At 40.3% G+C, this 16894-nt stretch overlaps 1 long non-coding RNA gene across 1 annotated transcript; it reads left to right on the forward strand.

Moving 5' to 3' along the window:
* The first annotated feature begins 1539 nt into the window (after nt 1-1539).
* Nucleotides 1540-15864, forward strand: LOC143481870 (uncharacterized). The gene is made up of 3 exons (XR_013122089.1): nt 1540-1802; nt 8656-9268; nt 15554-15864. It is a non-coding gene; the product is annotated as an uncharacterized LOC143481870 (long non-coding RNA).
* The last annotated feature ends 1030 nt before the right edge of the window (nt 15865-16894 follow it).

Raw genomic sequence — 16894 nt, forward strand, 5'->3', positions numbered from 1 at the left:
AGTTTATGGTAGGAGTGGCTTCTGATTATGATGTTCTATCCAGACATTTAAATTCCTCTTTGTTAGGGAAAGATGTCAGCAGTTCTTCAGTAGTTTAGGTTAGTCTAGACAGGCCCAGTCTATGTTTGGTCCATAACAGAAAGGTTAGTAATGGTGAACAGGTGTAAATGGGAAACTGTAATGGAGGAGATCTATTGTAGAGTGATTAATGAACATAACCAGAACATATCCAGAGGTACAAAGAAAGGGTAACCCAAGCTTACAATAAGTGCAATTTATAGCAACTGAAAACCTGAGTGAACTTTAAACTGGTTCACCAACACCTGTGATGGTTATTTCATAGTTGAAAACATCTAGGATAAGTGAAACAGAACTGTCCAATTCAGCTTAGGGAAGTCAAGGGGAACAAATTTATGGGTCAGGTTCAGTGACCAATGAGAGAGAGGCAAAATGAAAATTTTCTGAAAATGGATGAGGACTCAGACGTGGTTAAAATGATGAATTTATTAAAAGACATAAATATATAAATAGGACAAAGACAGACACAGACATGAGAGTCTCATTCAAGCATGACAACTCTGAAGGCAGGGGGGCGCTCCCCCTGCTTATATACAATACTAAACACAATTCAGCAGTTCTAGCAAGCATGTTATCTTAAGCACAGCATGTTCCACAACATAGGCGCCCAACAGGCTACTTTGTCTCACATGTGTGTATCTCCTAATATGGACTTCCCTAGAGTTAGCGGAAGCAACTGATGTATCAGTTGAGCGTAGAGAAAGCTAAATGACCCAAGTATAGTAGCCTAGTGACTACCAGTTAACAGAGTGCTCTTACCCTCAGCACTCTCCCTGACCTGGGTCACAGTATAGAACACATGCATAATATGAACTAAACATAAGTGCATGATTACATTGAAACACACTACTTCATTATTGTCTAATCGAATGACATGTACTAAATCATAAAGTTCATAATGATCTCTTATAATCTAAATGACATGACCTAATCAAGAATGACATAATTTCTATCACAGAAAACTAAACACAAACAAGCCTGTCATTGAAAACAGTCAGAGGCATGGGTAAGATATCAAAGTAAAATAAAGTTTATTAAAAGTCGATAGATCCAGAGATCTATACGCTCAAAGATACAATCATGAATCTTTATACTATCTACTGCTGGTTAGGTAACTACTCGTGACGGGATTTTGGACGTAAGGTCTGATTCGTTTCTGGTGATAGCACTGTCCAGTGATGTCAGTGTTACCCCTCCTTGGATGGGAGGCAACAAGTCAAGATTCTTCTGCTTTCTCACATCATGCAGATGTCCTTGCTGCTTAGATACACAATAAGTGCAGAACATTCTATCTACAGGTTAGCCACAACTACGAGTGACTACCTTATCTTCACATAAGGGTTGCTCACAGGCATAGATAACACAGGGGCAAGAGAGAAGACAGTGAAGGCCTTACACACATAGAGAAAACTTATAAGAGGTACTTTTTTTCCATTACAACCCACACATATAAAGCATAGCATTACAGGATTTTACAGTGTGTCTGGATGTTGTGTATGAATGTACTTGCTCCAGTCTGTGTGGTTTCCTTAACATAGTCTTACCTGTGACCCAGTCTGGGCCTGTTCCTGTTAATCAGCCCTAGAAGAGAGCCAGCAGGTTGATCTGATCAGATATGAAGATAAGTTCGACTGAGCAGGACAGGCAGGTTAAATCAAAATGAGAGAGACTGAGAAGGATCATCACTTTATGAGAGACACAAAAATCTTTTTCAGAGGAACACGGTGAGTATGTGAGTCTGTATTGTAGATTCAGAATGATCACAGTTTGTACTGAAACTCCATTACTGCTAATGGCGACAGCAAAAATAGTTCCTTATTCTTTCTTTAGTGATCATAATTAACATTGAGTGATATTTTTGCTGTGATGCTGTAGGTGCTTGTTAAATTTAGATTGGTGGAAATTTAGAGGATGTTAAATGCAACAATCATCATTAGATTAATAATGAAATTAAATTTAATAAGGCTAATCAACTTATTATAATCATAACAATCAAATCAACAGTGTACAGTCAGTTTTACTGTTGTATTAATAGCTTAAATAAATTCTGAAAGCTATAGTTCAGCAATAGTTTGGGCTTCAAGTTGTAACTACAACTCAAAGTCGTGCTAACATTATGGCATATATCTAAGTAAAACAGAGATGTGACATGGAATGGCTAATGGTGGCTTAATCATGAATTAGTTGAAACCGCATGCAAGACTGAGGACGGGCATGTGAGACAGAAAAGGAAAGAGAGAGGTAGTGGTTAAAGTAACAGAGTGGTAGACTATTCTATGAGTTACCTTTTCATAACATTAAACAAAATTCAAGTTAAACATTGAATAAAATAGTTATGCTAGATTTTGTTAGAAACTGAATTTATAATGTATCTTTGCATTGGTGGGATTGTGTGATTAGTGTGCAGTAGTAAATTACAATGTGGCTGCCAGTTGACATCAGTATGACAGTACATGTATACAAAATTAACAAGTATGCAAGATAGTCAAGTCCAAATTGAGACAGACACTAGTACAAAACCATGAATCAGAATTGAAATTCAACCTAGAACCATGAGTATCCTCAACACTAGGAACTGCGAATGGACAGCATTAGTAGCACACAGCTCTTGAGCATGATACTGAAAAGATCAGTCATAATTCATGATGTACACATAAATACTAAAGTGACAATGTTCTTATAATTATATCAACCACAAATTTCACAAGACTTCGGACAGAAACACAAGCAACAGTGCTTATTTAGCAATGCATGTCAAATTCTTTTAGTTATTTGTTATTCATAAACAAGTCAGCTTCTGAGCCTTTTAGAGAGAACACTGGTTGCTGATTCACATTTCTGAAGAGATGTGGGTTGGTTTTTCATTTCTCCTAAAAGCATCATGCAAAATGTCTATTCAACATCTTAATTGCAGTAGCATAATTATGGTAAACAAACAATCTTGAGATTGGTATGCATTGTGTATTGTATTGGAAGAGGTTAACCGGTATTTAAATACATCTTGCATCAGAACATGGGACAGGAATCATAGCTTTCATATTTAATATTTACCACAAATTCCAGGGACGCAATTGTAAGTGTAGGAGTATGTATAGAAGTAGGAGTATGTATAGAAGAAGACTTTCACTTTTTTTGGTGTGTTTTGCTGGGTAGCAGCTCCCAGCACACCAGTACATGACTTCAGGCCATGTACCATTTACCACCTGATTTTAGTTTCATTCTTTGACCCAGCCCACCCAATCCTCTCACGCCTGCAACTGTCAGTGAGCTATATCAGCATGAGTCACAAGTCATCACAGTGTGTGTGTGGTAATGTCATTTTCAATGCTCATGATAGCAGTGTGAGTTTTACAAGGACATTGTGGGACGTTTTTGACTTAATACAGTTTTTGACTTAATACAATAAAATACAGTTCCACGCCCGACAACAGTACTGTGATGTGTTAGCCAGATTGAAAAGGTTCTTAAAAATGTTTATTGGCTAGGATGTTTGTAAATCTGATACAGAGTCAAGGTTTCTTAGGAAAAAATTTACATAACTGGAAACATGCATCTTGTTAATAAAATCACACATGGAACTGAGATGAAGAAGAAACACGTATTCAGAAAAGGAGTATGGGGATGACTGGGCCAGGAAGAAGATGCATTAGATTCAGAGAATAGTTTAGAAATAAATAGATACGGTTGTCAAGGATTTGTCATGGGGTCTAGGAGAACATCACTTGTCAAATGGTGGACCAACATAAGGGATGATGGTTTATTTTGTTTATCTTTGAAAAAAATTATGATACAATAAAACTACAACAATAATAAAACAACATTAATAATAGGAGCAGTGGAGGTAGTACATTATTATAATCACCAGTCAGGCTCATTTTATTATAGACCCTGATCACTGGCTTTCAGTGCTTCAACTGCAGTGATATTTAATAACATACATAAAAGTTATGTAACATACATAAAAGTTCATCTACATCAGAGGTCACTAACAGGCAGATCGCAGTCCGGATCCGGACCTGAACTAAGTCCTGTCCGGACCCAATCTCATTCCTGATTAACTCTGCAAATTTCTATTTTCGTGGTCCGCAACCAACAGACCTCGGTCCACATACGAACCCAAATGCCATCCCATCCGGACCCAGAATAAATAGTTTAAAATATTTTTTTAATTTTGACGGGAGAATTAATTTTAAACCGGAGCATTTATTTCAGGGCTATTGAAAAAACACTCCGTCACGAGTGTTAGGTTTGCCTGAGCTCTTGTCTGAGCTCTCACTCTGCTTGTGTGCACAAAAACTGATTCAATGTGTCAGAAAGTGTGGTGCTGGCATTACTATAAGTTAGGTTTTTCGCCTGTGTACGCAACAAGACATTAACCTAATAATTATGAGGCATGATAATTATGCTGAAAAAAATGTGTAGGTTACTTTTAAAAACCTAAAATTTTTTACCTATTTGGTATAAAAACACCAAATAATTTAACAGAGCATATATTCAAGTTATACTTACTCATAATTGTATTTAATTAATTTTTTTTCTGTAAATGTTACTTTGCAACACGTTTATTCAATTAGATTGTATCTTAGTAGATTTTACTACAACAATGTAGCACCACATTCTCTCATGCTTTTATTATTTACATAATAGTAGTAGTAATTTTGAAATTCTTTAGTAATACTTACCTGCCAAATATTTTATTTATTGCGGTATTAATTTGTGTAGGTGTTAATACAAGGCATATAATTTACAAAAATATTTTAAAACAACTTGAAAATGTTTTATTAATATTGTGTGTATGTTTATATATAATTACACATACATTCATACACATACAAAACATGCATAAAAAATATGTTAAATGCAGTGAAATCAAAAGATTGTACAACATATATAAAGCTTTAAGTATTCTTAAAATATTCATATTAATGTACAGAAAAAAGACAACTAAACTACATAACTAATAAGTTAACACTTATTAGGGTGCTAGAGGGATTGCTAATCCCAGTTATCAGAATGTCACATCTAGCCCTCCTTCTCATGCACTGTAAAAAATTTTTTTTTGATTTTGTAAATATAATTAAGTTTATTTAAGTACTATCTAAAATAATAATCTAGTACAGTCTAGTTACTTAGGAATTTCCCATAAAATGATATGCAATACTTGGTGTTTCTTTGTAATTGTTTGTCTTCAAATACATTTGTAAATTTTAGTCTAAATAGCAAAGTAAAATTTACAATGTTTTGTCATTTTTTTTCTTTTTGTGAGAAGCTAAACTGAAAACAACAAGTAAATGGTCACTTGCAGGATCCACGCATGCGCAATGACGTCAGCAAGTCAAACTTTTTCAGCGGAGATTTAACATACCGTTTAACGTGCATGTTTCAGTTTTTAAAAAAACGTTATGTTAAAATGTGAAATGAGACTGCCATGTTAACAAACCAACCATTTAGCTTAACTGAGGCAATGTTAGTTTATTTCCAGTTCGGGTTATTGACCTGCCTGGCAGAAGTATTAGCAAAGTAACTTATGCTAACTGGGTTTAGCAATTTACGTTCAGAAATATGGATGGTAACCATTAAAGTATTAACTGTGTAGATATAATCATTTAAATGTACTATGTGTTCACGTCTTAATTATATAGTTTAGCTGCTGAAGTTATTGTTGTTTAGTAGGGGGCGGGGCATTCATCTACCCAGAATGCTACTTGAATTAATCTAAGGCACTGTTACTAGTTCTAGGAGCTATAATTTAGAGGTAAGAGGTGAGAATTTAGTTGTCCTTTATATAGGCGTTCGTAAGAGTGAAGAGTTTTTCTCTCATGCGATATCGAAGCACTGCTTGTGTGAGCTGGTGTTACTGTTGCAGCAATAAAAGGAGCAATTTTTTTTAGCTTCTTCACAATATGTTGTGCAATGCTTTGATTTCGCAGCAACATTTTAATGCTGGTTTTGTATCAAAAATTAATACTGTAATAAAAAATATTTGGCAGTTAAGCATTACTAAAGAACTTCAAAAATTACTACTATTATGTACATAATAAAAGCCATGGGAGAATGTGGTGCTACATGGTTGTAGTCAAATGTACTAAAGTACACTGAGTAAAATTGTATAATTATTGTACATAATGTGTTGCAAAGTAACATTTACTGAAACATTTGTAGTTAAATACACTGAGAATTATGAGTAAATATTACTTGAATATATGCTTTGTTTGAATGTACTTGTTGTTTTAAGTGGAAAAACTTAAACCTTACTCCAAATTTTTGGTTTGTTAGCCATGTGCGTCCTAGTTCCTCCCCTCACGCTGTAACCCCTTTTTCATGTTTCATAGGTTTTCTCAGTTTGTTTGAGTGTATTTAATGCCTGTATTTTGTGACGTTACAGATAGTTTTGTTTGGTTTGGTCAATATAGTTTCTAGTGTTTTGTAGTATACGTTGTAATCAAACAGTTTTGTCATTTCTTTCATGTTTATTCTCATTTCGGTATGCCCTTCAATAAATCTCAATCTCCTCAGCATTTGTGTCCACCCTCTAGTTCCTCCATGCAGATCCCAGCGTTACACACAAGTTATGTTGCTAATACTCCTCCCTAGCATGTCAATAACCCGAACTGGAAATAAACTGTGCCTCAGTTATAACTAGTTGGCTTGTTAACATGGCAGGATCATCTGACATTTAAACATGTTTATTTAAAAATTGAAACGTGTATGTTAAATGTAACAACGTTGCTATGCTACCGTCAGCATAAGTATCTTAGCTAGCACATCTAACTGTTACTTACATTTCATGCTACCAACCACTAACATAGCAGCAAGGGTGCAATAACATTTCAATATTAATATTTAGCACAATATTTATTTCTCAGTTTGTGACCACATACCATAGCACGGTGCTCTTTAGCCGGACAACTGCTGAACATGTGGTGAAAATCTCCGCTGCGTTCCTTGTGAAAAAAGTTTGCATTGGAACGAAAGCTGATGTCACCGCGCATGCGAGGATCCTGTAAGCGACCTTTTGCAGTTTTCAGTTTTGTTTCTCACAAAAAGAAAAAATTACAAAAGTGTTGTTAATTTTAAATTGGCATTTAGACAAAAATTTACAAATGTATTTGAATTCAAACAATTACAAAGAAACACCAAGTAGTGCATATAATTTTACATGAAATTCTTAAGTAACTAGATTGTACTAGATTATTCTTGTAGTATTTAAAGTATTTAAGATAGTATTTAAACTTCAAAAAAAAAATTGCAGTGTATATGCAGGTTAGTAAGTAAATACCAATAGATCCACCTGCTTTAACCCTAGTCAAGACATTCTTTGCCCAGCCACTGCTCTTGCCCCTTGACCAGCTGTATGTTCCTGCTGTTCAAACTAGTTTTTTTTATATGTTTCTGGCTGTTATCCAACCTTTAGGCATCCACTTGGACAATTCATGCGACCACTTAGTGCTCAGAATTACTACTTGCAGTGTGACGGGCAGGCTGAGCGAAATAAAATGGAAGCGATCACGCCAAGTCTCAGGGAAAATGTATGGTTTAATAGAAAAGTGTGCAAACCAAAAACCTGTGACTTGATCCAAATTAAGGATATAATAACCAGCGGTCAACTGGTACAAAGACAAGACATATATAGACAAACAAACGACCCTCAGGTGAGACGGATCCTGGGCTCTGCCCACCTGAGGGACGCACACAACGCAACAATTGACAGGACAGCTGCCGTTGTAGACGGGGGCGACCAGTAGGGGGCCTGCCGTACCGTGACATGCAGGTACTTGGCAGATCACAAAAGTCTTAAACAGAAAACTAGAACACAGAGTACAGATACAGAACAGATATAGCTGCTGACTTTAATTATTTTATAGTGGCCTATAAATCGAAGGACACTTCAACAGTGAGGACTGTGACGAATGTGAAATTTATTTATTTGAAGTGTTTCTGTAACTGAATATACTGTTCATAGATTGTCATAAACATTCCATCATGAGAGTCCAGTATGACAGTGTCAAAGAAGAATTCCTGAGTGATAACTATCAAACAAAAACACTTGTAAAAATTATCAAAGTTTCCTGAACAGTACATTAAGTTTCCACCCGATCTGTATGAACCCTAGAATAACACACATTGCATCCTGATATTGGGTTAGGTTATATTAGATTGGATTAGATTCAACTTTATTGTCATTGTGCAGGTTCAAAACCAATGAAATGCAGTTAACATCTAAACAGAAGTGCGAAATACAGTACATTTATATATAAATTGGGGTGTTGCCATCCTCAACTTCATTCTGCTTACTCTCCCTATGCATAATGCTTTGGAGCCTTATTACAAACATATACATTAAAAAAATATTTTATAGCTTTTTATAAGCATGTTACCTTTGAGCGTGTGCAGAGTTGTAGTGTAACAGTGGGACACAAAGATCAAAATGAACTTCACCCTCCCACCAGCTTTAAACTGCAACACATTTAACATGTAACTGGTGCTTCCAGAAGGTTGAATGATTTATTTGCTTTGCTTCTTCTTATTTGCTTCTTCGGCATTAAGTGAAGTATATAACTATGCAATCTTTTGCAGAATATGAGAATATCTGAGAAGCTTTTGGAGGAGGCTACACCAAACATCAGGAAGCCCTCCCGGAACTTGTGAACCCTGTCAAAATCCCGATTGAGTCACAGCAGGACTTTATTTTGAATCAGGACTCCACTCTATAAAAATGTTTGACGTTTTTTTTGACTCATTTAACAGAGGTTATACAGGGGCTTATATGTTGACTACTTTAAGTCTTGGGGTTGTAGAAAAAGTAGTTGAAATTGAATTTATTTGCCCTTGTCAACCTGGCAAAAATAGGGCTGTATGGTTTTTTTATGCAGTTGTCCCTTCTTTGGCATTGTTTACATTTACCTTATTTTTCCTGAAGAACACAAAGGAAAATAACAGAGACCCCATTGCCCCAGGGTCCGGTGACATCACAGCTTCAGATTTGATGTATTCAATGCTCACTGCTGTTATTTGGTTAGCCCTGTTTTTTGTGGATACCAAATACTTTGCCTGTACACAGTCAACATGGGAAGGCATATATGTTAAAGGTGACATTTTACCTCTTTCAAAATGGTGCATGCCCACTGGAAACAAAACATCAGTGTCAGAGAGTCAGAGGGTGACTCTTAATGAAATGTTCAAATCTCAGGTGAGTAAAAGGCTTCGTTATTTTAAAAGGCTAAAGATTTTATTCTATTTAAACAGCTTAAGTTTTTTCATACCTCTTATATCAGATAATTGATAGTATATGTCAAATCCTGGCACTGAACTGGTCTCAGAAACAATCAAGTGTAATTTATATCTCAGTGCCTTCAGTTCTATAACAGATTAACACATATTCAATTGGTTAAAAGGTCATTATTAAAAGCTGTATTAAATTATATTTTGATCTGTCTCAGAAGAGAGACACCACCCTCAATCACGATTGTGTGTGGATGGACATCTAATACATTCCTTTCCATCCCACACATCAAATTGGGCCCTTTCCTTGCCAAAGATGTGATATGTCATGTTGCCAGAGACATTTCCCATCATCGGGTATAGTCCATCTGAAACCATCTAACCCATGTTGGGCACCAGATTTATTCCACACAGCTGTGATAAACTTCTGCCATGTCATATTTGACTAATTTACGGAGCCCATTGTATCTTTACTACCACAAAGAGTTCAAAACTTTCTAGATTTTTTCACTACATCTATGCATGGTTTTCATACCACATCTTTAAGCACATGTAGGTAATTACTTGAAATGAAAGGTGTAGGCTTTAGCCAAATATCTTGGACTTAAGTGAGACTTTGGATATGAATATCAGACCTGACAGACAACAAGGCTTGATTTTGACTAACATAAATGACAAAGTCTTATGTCTTAAACCTTCAAAATACGCAATAGCCTTTCAAAAGCCTTTCACCAATCCTAATGTCACATTACTGATGCATCAAAGTACGAACATTGGAACAGGTGAAAAAGTGCAAAACAAAACAAATCAAACAGATAAAAAAGTGCTTGAGAGAGCTCAGAGAAGATATGAGTTTTAAACTTGGAGAGAGAGAGAGGCTTAATGAAGACATAAGAGAGAAACAGAGCAATGGGGCAGCAACAGTCAAAGATCTTCCAGCCATGGTCAACAGCCTAAACATGGGGGCAACCAGGAGAACTGCATCTGCACCTTATTCTGTGAGAGGCGGTATCTCATTCAACGAGATTAGCCAGATAAACAGGGCCCATACCAAGAAGCAATTTAAATGTGAGAATTACACTGTTTTATAGAATCTGTATGTTTATAGGTAACCAGTGAAGTTGTATAGGTGTCATTTTTTTCATATTTTTTGGTGTGAAACAGAATTCTTCTAGCAGTACTCTGAATAAGATGTAAAGAAGGATGAAGGGTTTTGCATGGGAGACCATAAAGAAGAGAGTTGCAGTACTCCAGATTAGAAGAGACAAGGACAGCAGAGGAACCAATTTCATAAAGCCAAGTAATAAAATGCCATGATTAGCAATACTGAAAGCAGCCGTGAGATCAAAAAGCCAAAGAATAGAGGCATGGCCCATATCAGATGATAGAAGGAGATAATTTAGAACATGTAGCAGAGAAATCTCAGTGCTGTGATAAGTACCGAAACCAGACTGAAGTTGGAGTTCATATAGTCTAGAAGCTGTAAGGCCAACACTCTTTCAAGAACTTTAGAAATAAAAGGGAGATTTTTCATTGAGATAGCTGTAATGAATTGATCTTCCCCATGTGTCATTCACGTGCCACTCAATTCCTTGTTTTTGTGTATTCCCATGTTCAGTTTTTGTGTATTTCCTCCTTTAGGTATTAGGTTCACCTGTGTTTGTCAATTCCCCCATGTTTTCTGTGTATTTAAACCCCTCAGTTTGTTCACATCTTCGCAGCTCATTGTTCTGGTAGTCCTGTCATTGTGTTTGGTCTACTGCCCAAGTTTTCTGTTGTTTCGTTTGTATCTCTTTTCCCTAGTTCTTCCCCTAGTCTAGTTTTCATATCCTTTTTCTTTCCCTAGTCGGACCTCCCTCTTCGTCAGTTGTTATTCATTTTTGGCAAGCGTAATTCTATGTAGGTCTCTATCCTCATCTTTCCCTTGTTTCTATTAGTATGGTTGACCTGTGTGTTTTATATTTGTGTATGTTTTGTTATAGAGCTGCAATCTTTAGGCATTTCTTGGTTATTGGTATTTCAGTAGTGTGTATTGTGTGGTTACATGTTGGATTATTTCCTTGTCATTACTGGTGTTTACATTTGTTAGTTAGTGTGAGTGCTTTGTCAATGTTTGCATCAATTGTACTGAACCTTCTTAGCATTCTTCAGTGATTTTAGCCTGTGTTTTCATTTTATCTTGTTAACTTATATAATATGTTTAGTCAGTTTGGTTGTTTCCTATAGTTGTCTCTGGCTTTCCTTGTTGTAATTTTAGTAACCTTCCATGAGGCTCGTAATAATTGTCAGGATGCCACGTCATTCCCGAAAATCCAGGTTGAGCATTCCTGTTGGGAGTTTATACCTCTCTCTCTCTCCCAAATGAGTTGCTCTGGAGACAGTTAAACTAACTGTCTCTCAACATTTTTTTGTTTTTGCAAAGCACTTTGTAAATCACTTTGGATAAGAGCGTCTGCTAAATGCCATAAATGTAAATGTAAATTTTTGTCAGGCCCCTGAATCTACACCATTACAATAGTGAAATTGTCTGATACAGAAGTATCAAGGTCCAGTTTCTTCAGGTTATGTGTATTTGCAGCCAGAAGACAACAAAAAGTTGACAAAATGACAAAGAGTAATAGATAAGACAGAAACACAAGGCTTAAGCAGTGAATTGGAAACAGGATCTAACTCAGAAGACGTAGGTTTAGACTCAACAATGATTTCCACAATGTTGGTCAAATCTACAGGAGAGAAAGTTGAGAACAAAAAGGGGAAGAAGTACAGAATGAGACTGACTCATGAGGTGGAAACTTCAATCATAGGTAATAGGTAAATAGGTAATCTTGGGAAATAGACACCTTTTCACAAAATAAATTTAAGACGTTATTACGTAGCTTAGGTGTGGCAGTCATAACTTCAGACAGTGTGTGAAAGAGGTTATTCACAGTAGAGTGTAGAGATGATTCTGTCCAGCTTTGTGATAGCAGCAGTGTGATTATATAGAGTGAGTTGTGTTTAAAGTTGCTTTGTAATTAAACAAACAATCAGGTTATGCTATGAAATGGACATGTAAATCATTAGGCGTTCAAGACGACAGCCTAAGTTTTTTAGAGCTCAAAGCTCAGGGGTGGATCAGGGAGATCAATAGTACGAGGGCACAGCCATAGTTTTAACTGAGCCATGGTGTCATTGTTAGTACCCAAAAGTACCCAAAAGTCTCTGGACCAAAAGTCTGTTTATACACTGAATCAACCTCATCCAATGAATGCAATGAAGAAAGAAAAGAAAGACAGAGGGTCAATAGCAGTGAAATTACTGTGACGTGCGGAGGAACGGACACGACACGTAGCAGAAGGTGCAAACACGAACTTTACTTTGACAATGAACACGTAGCTTCACTGCGGTGGCGCAAGCACAACAAAGTGACACTCACACTGGCATGAAACTTAGACAAAGACGAGCACACGACACTGCGCGAACGCACATTAAATAAGTGAGTTACACAGACCCACGTGACCTCGAGACAAGGCACAGGTGTAACAAACGAACACGCTCACAAACAACCCACACCCACGGAAGTACAAACATGGACATAACAGCACGCAGACAACGTCATGACACGCCCACAGGGAAGGGTCCGGAGCTGTCACCGTGACAGAACCCTCCGCCAGGGGCTCGCTACTCCCGGAGCGTCCCGCGTAGCTGGGAAGCCCCGAACCAACACCGACGGGGCAGGTCCGGAGCCGCCGGGATCGTGAGCCTCCGAGAGCAGTCACCCCCGACGGCGGGAACCGCCGCGAACAGCTCTAGCACACCCTCCCTGGGAAGACAGGGGAGAAAACGTTAAACAATGGCACGCTGACAAACACACACACTGGAACATGAAACACAAATGGCACAAAAGGGAACAGTGGGTTAGGGAGACACAAGGGGACAGACAGAAACACCGGAACACACACATTCAGCCCCGAAGCCAGGCTTCCCGCCTGAGGCAACGCCAGTAGCGGCGCGAAGGCTCCGAGGGCTGGAGACGCTGCAGCAGGCGGTGCTCCTCCCGCCTGTTGCGCCCGCTCACCACCAGGTGCCGCACGGCCGGCGGACGCGCTGGGTGGAGCGCGACTGGTCGACCGCTTGGGACCAGTCCCTCTGGCGGGCGCTCGAGGGGCGGCGTGACTGTCCGACCGCTTGGGTGCCGTGCTTCGGTCGGACGCGCGGGGTGCAGCGCGACTGGTCGACCGCCTGGGGGCGAGCGCTCGAGGGGCGGCGTGACTGTCCGACCGCTTGGGTGCCGTGCTTCGGTCGGACGCGCGGGGTGCAGCGCGACTGGTCGACCGCCTGGGGGCAGCACACCTGGCGGACGCGCGAGGTGCAGCGCGACTTTTAGCCCGCTTGGAGGCAGCGCGACCGGCGGGTCTCACAGCGACCTTCCTCCCGGGTCCGTGACTACCTCCTCCGGGAGAACCGTAGGGGCTTGCTGCGCGATAGGCCTGCCGGCGCTCCCTCTCCGGGAATCTCCCGTAGGAAGCCCCTCCCTTGCCAGGCCAGCCCCCTCTTGGACCGGTATCGGGGGTGGTGTCCATCTCCGGCTCCTCCTCCTCGGCCACGCTCCAGTCCATGGACCGTGCGGGGGTCTCGCATCGGGAGTGGTCCATGGGCTCCTCCTCGCAGGAATCCCCACTCACCGATGCGAACGAACTGTCCGGTCCGCTCCCTCCCCCTTTGTATACCGTCGGGAGCGAACATACAGACGGAGGGCTCTCCCCCTCGCTCTCCTCACCGTAGTCGGATGGGAGGGGACTGACGTCATCCCCCCCGTAACGAACGGTGCTCTCCGAGCATACGGACGGGGAATACTCCTCCTCGGAGTCCACGCCTGTCGCCTCGCACTCCGATGGCGGAGCACTGAAGTCTTCCTCTCCGTAGCAGACCGTGCTCCGTGAGCACATTGACGGGGAATACTCCTCCTCCTCGGAGTCCGTCCCCTCCGTCTCGCCCTCCGACGGTGGGAGACTGCCTTCCTCACCCCCGTAATCCACCGTGCTCTTCGAGCACATTGAGGGGGGATAGGACTCTTCCTCCTCTTCCTCGGGAGGGGTGAGGGAAAAGGCGCCCATGCCCACCCAAAACGGCTCCTCGGTCTCCTCTTCCTCGGGGAAGACCGGGAGTAGCGCGCTATCCTCTCCTTGCTCTGCGCTCTCGGGCACTGGCATGGGAGAATACGCGTGCGGGGTTTCGGTCCTGCCGCCTCTTACCGCCCGGTGCGGGGGCTCTAGGGAAGCGGCGAGGTCCTGGTCCCTCCACATGCGGACCGCGGATTGGCGTAGGTGTTCTGCCATCTCCGCATCCTCCGCTTCCCGAGCCGCGCAGAGCATGTACGCGCACAACGGGTTCCTCATCATCTCCTGCTCGGAGACAGGGGCTTCGTGGTGACGGACCGGGGAAGAGCCGTGGTGGCGACGGCTCTTTCTCTTCCCTTTAGGCGCCCGGGTGGCGTATCCAGGCATACCTCTTTCTCTTGGGCTCGTCTTTCTGTGACGTGCGGAGGAACGGACACGACACGTAGCAGAAGGTGCAAACACGAACTTTACTTTGACAATGAACACGTAGCTTCACTGCGGTGGCGCAAGCACAACAAAGTGACACTCACACTGGCATGAAACTTAGACAAAGACGAGCACACGACACTGCGCGAACGCACATTAAATAAGTGAGTTACACAGACCCACGTGACCTCGAGACAAGGCACAGGTGTAACAAACGAACACGCTCACAAACAACCCACACCCACGGAAGTACAAACATGGACATAACAGCACGCAGACAACGTCATGACACGCCCACAGGGAAGGGTCCGGAGCTGTCACCGTGACAATTACGATAAGAGAAAAGAGTCTTAGTGTGAAAAGACAGAAACAGAGAAAAGACAAAGTACAAGACAGCAACGTTTGTTACAATCTAAGATAATTATTAATATAATAAACAGTTAACTGAATGCATATGTAATGTGATATGTGATATGTATAGTTTCTTGACTAATCAGATTGATGACTAATCAGAATTAAACAGAACTAGTTGTATTATTTTAAAATTCTGATGCCCATGTTCACATAGTACAATGTGTACAACTATTCCAGAAAGTCCATGACAACCTGTGTATTAAATCAGAATGAATGATTTGTTCATGCCATGATATAAATACAGTGTATTATTTTGTGAATTATATATCTTTAATCTTCAAGAATGACATTTACATTTTTTGCTTTGTTTTCAGGTCATAGGTTATGTGCTGATCTTAATTCCCATCATTGGACAACTGTGCAATTGTGTTAGAAAGAGTGAAAAAACATCAGCAAAACATTTGAAGCTGATGGCTACTGACAAGTCAACACAAACTGATTGGTCCTTGTGTAAATGAATAGATGAGGCTGTTGGGGATGTTAACGGTGTCATGCTAATGTTCTGATTAGATCAAGTTAAATAATTGCTGTAATTCCATGAAGAAAAAAAATTGTGTTGGAAAATCTGCAGATATGGGATTGTTTCCATTTCCATTAAATGGATCTGTGAAGAATGTTAATGACATTCGAGTCAATTAAAATGTAAAATTGTAAAAACGTTCTTTTTAATGTTAATATCTATTACAGTTAATAAATATTTGGTATGTGTTACTGTTATAAAATTACGTAATCTGTACAGGGGCCAAGTTAACATTTAACAATTATATAGTAAATATTTAGGGCACGGAAGGCAGCAATCATCATGACAGAAATATACAACACAAAACTGCAAGTCTGACTAAATTTATTCAATATACAAAAGCATTTACTCCATATTCACAGAACCATGACATCCAAATTGATTAACGTTACTCATGTCCATCTAGCCAATATACTAGCTGATATAACAGATACCATATACCCATTTTTGAAGAGTTGATTCAGTTTTGTGATTGCTTCAATTACTGTAGATAAAATGAATGGGGAAAGACAGTGAAACAATGTACAAATTTCCATGGAATTATTATGCCATGATTATGGCTTCATTTGACACCAGAGAGGGCACTTCATGACTGAGATCTGTATCTGACTGCAAGAAAGAAGAGTAATAGAAGACAAGTTAAAATGAGGCTCAGTATTGTGTGTGGCCTCCATGTGCCTGTATGACCTCCCTACAACACCTGGGCTCCTGATGAGGCGGCAGATGTTCTCCTGAGGAATCTCCTCCCAGACCTAGATTAAAGCATCAGTCAACTCCTGGACAGTCTGTGGTTGGGGGTTGTGCTCGATGGCATTCAGGTCTGGGGAATGGGCAGGCCAGTCCATAGCATCAATGCCTTCATCATGCAGGAACTGCTGACACACTTCAGCCACATGAAGCCTAGCATTGTCATGCATCAGAAGGAACCCAGGGCCCACTGCACCAGCATATGGTCTCACAATGAGTCTGAGGATCTCAACCCAGTACCTAATTGCAGCAGGGTACCTCTGGCTAGCATATGGAGGTCTGTGTGGCTCTCCAAAGAAATCCCTCCCCACACCATTACTCAGTCCCACCAGGATTTCGCTGGCCTTTTTTGTGATTGTTGCGGGCTAAAATGTTTGATGTTGCGGGT

This window comes from Brachyhypopomus gauderio, chromosome 18 (assembly GCF_052324685.1).
Source record: "Brachyhypopomus gauderio isolate BG-103 chromosome 18, BGAUD_0.2, whole genome shotgun sequence".
NCBI classification, from domain to species: domain Eukaryota; kingdom Metazoa; phylum Chordata; class Actinopteri; order Gymnotiformes; family Hypopomidae; genus Brachyhypopomus; species Brachyhypopomus gauderio.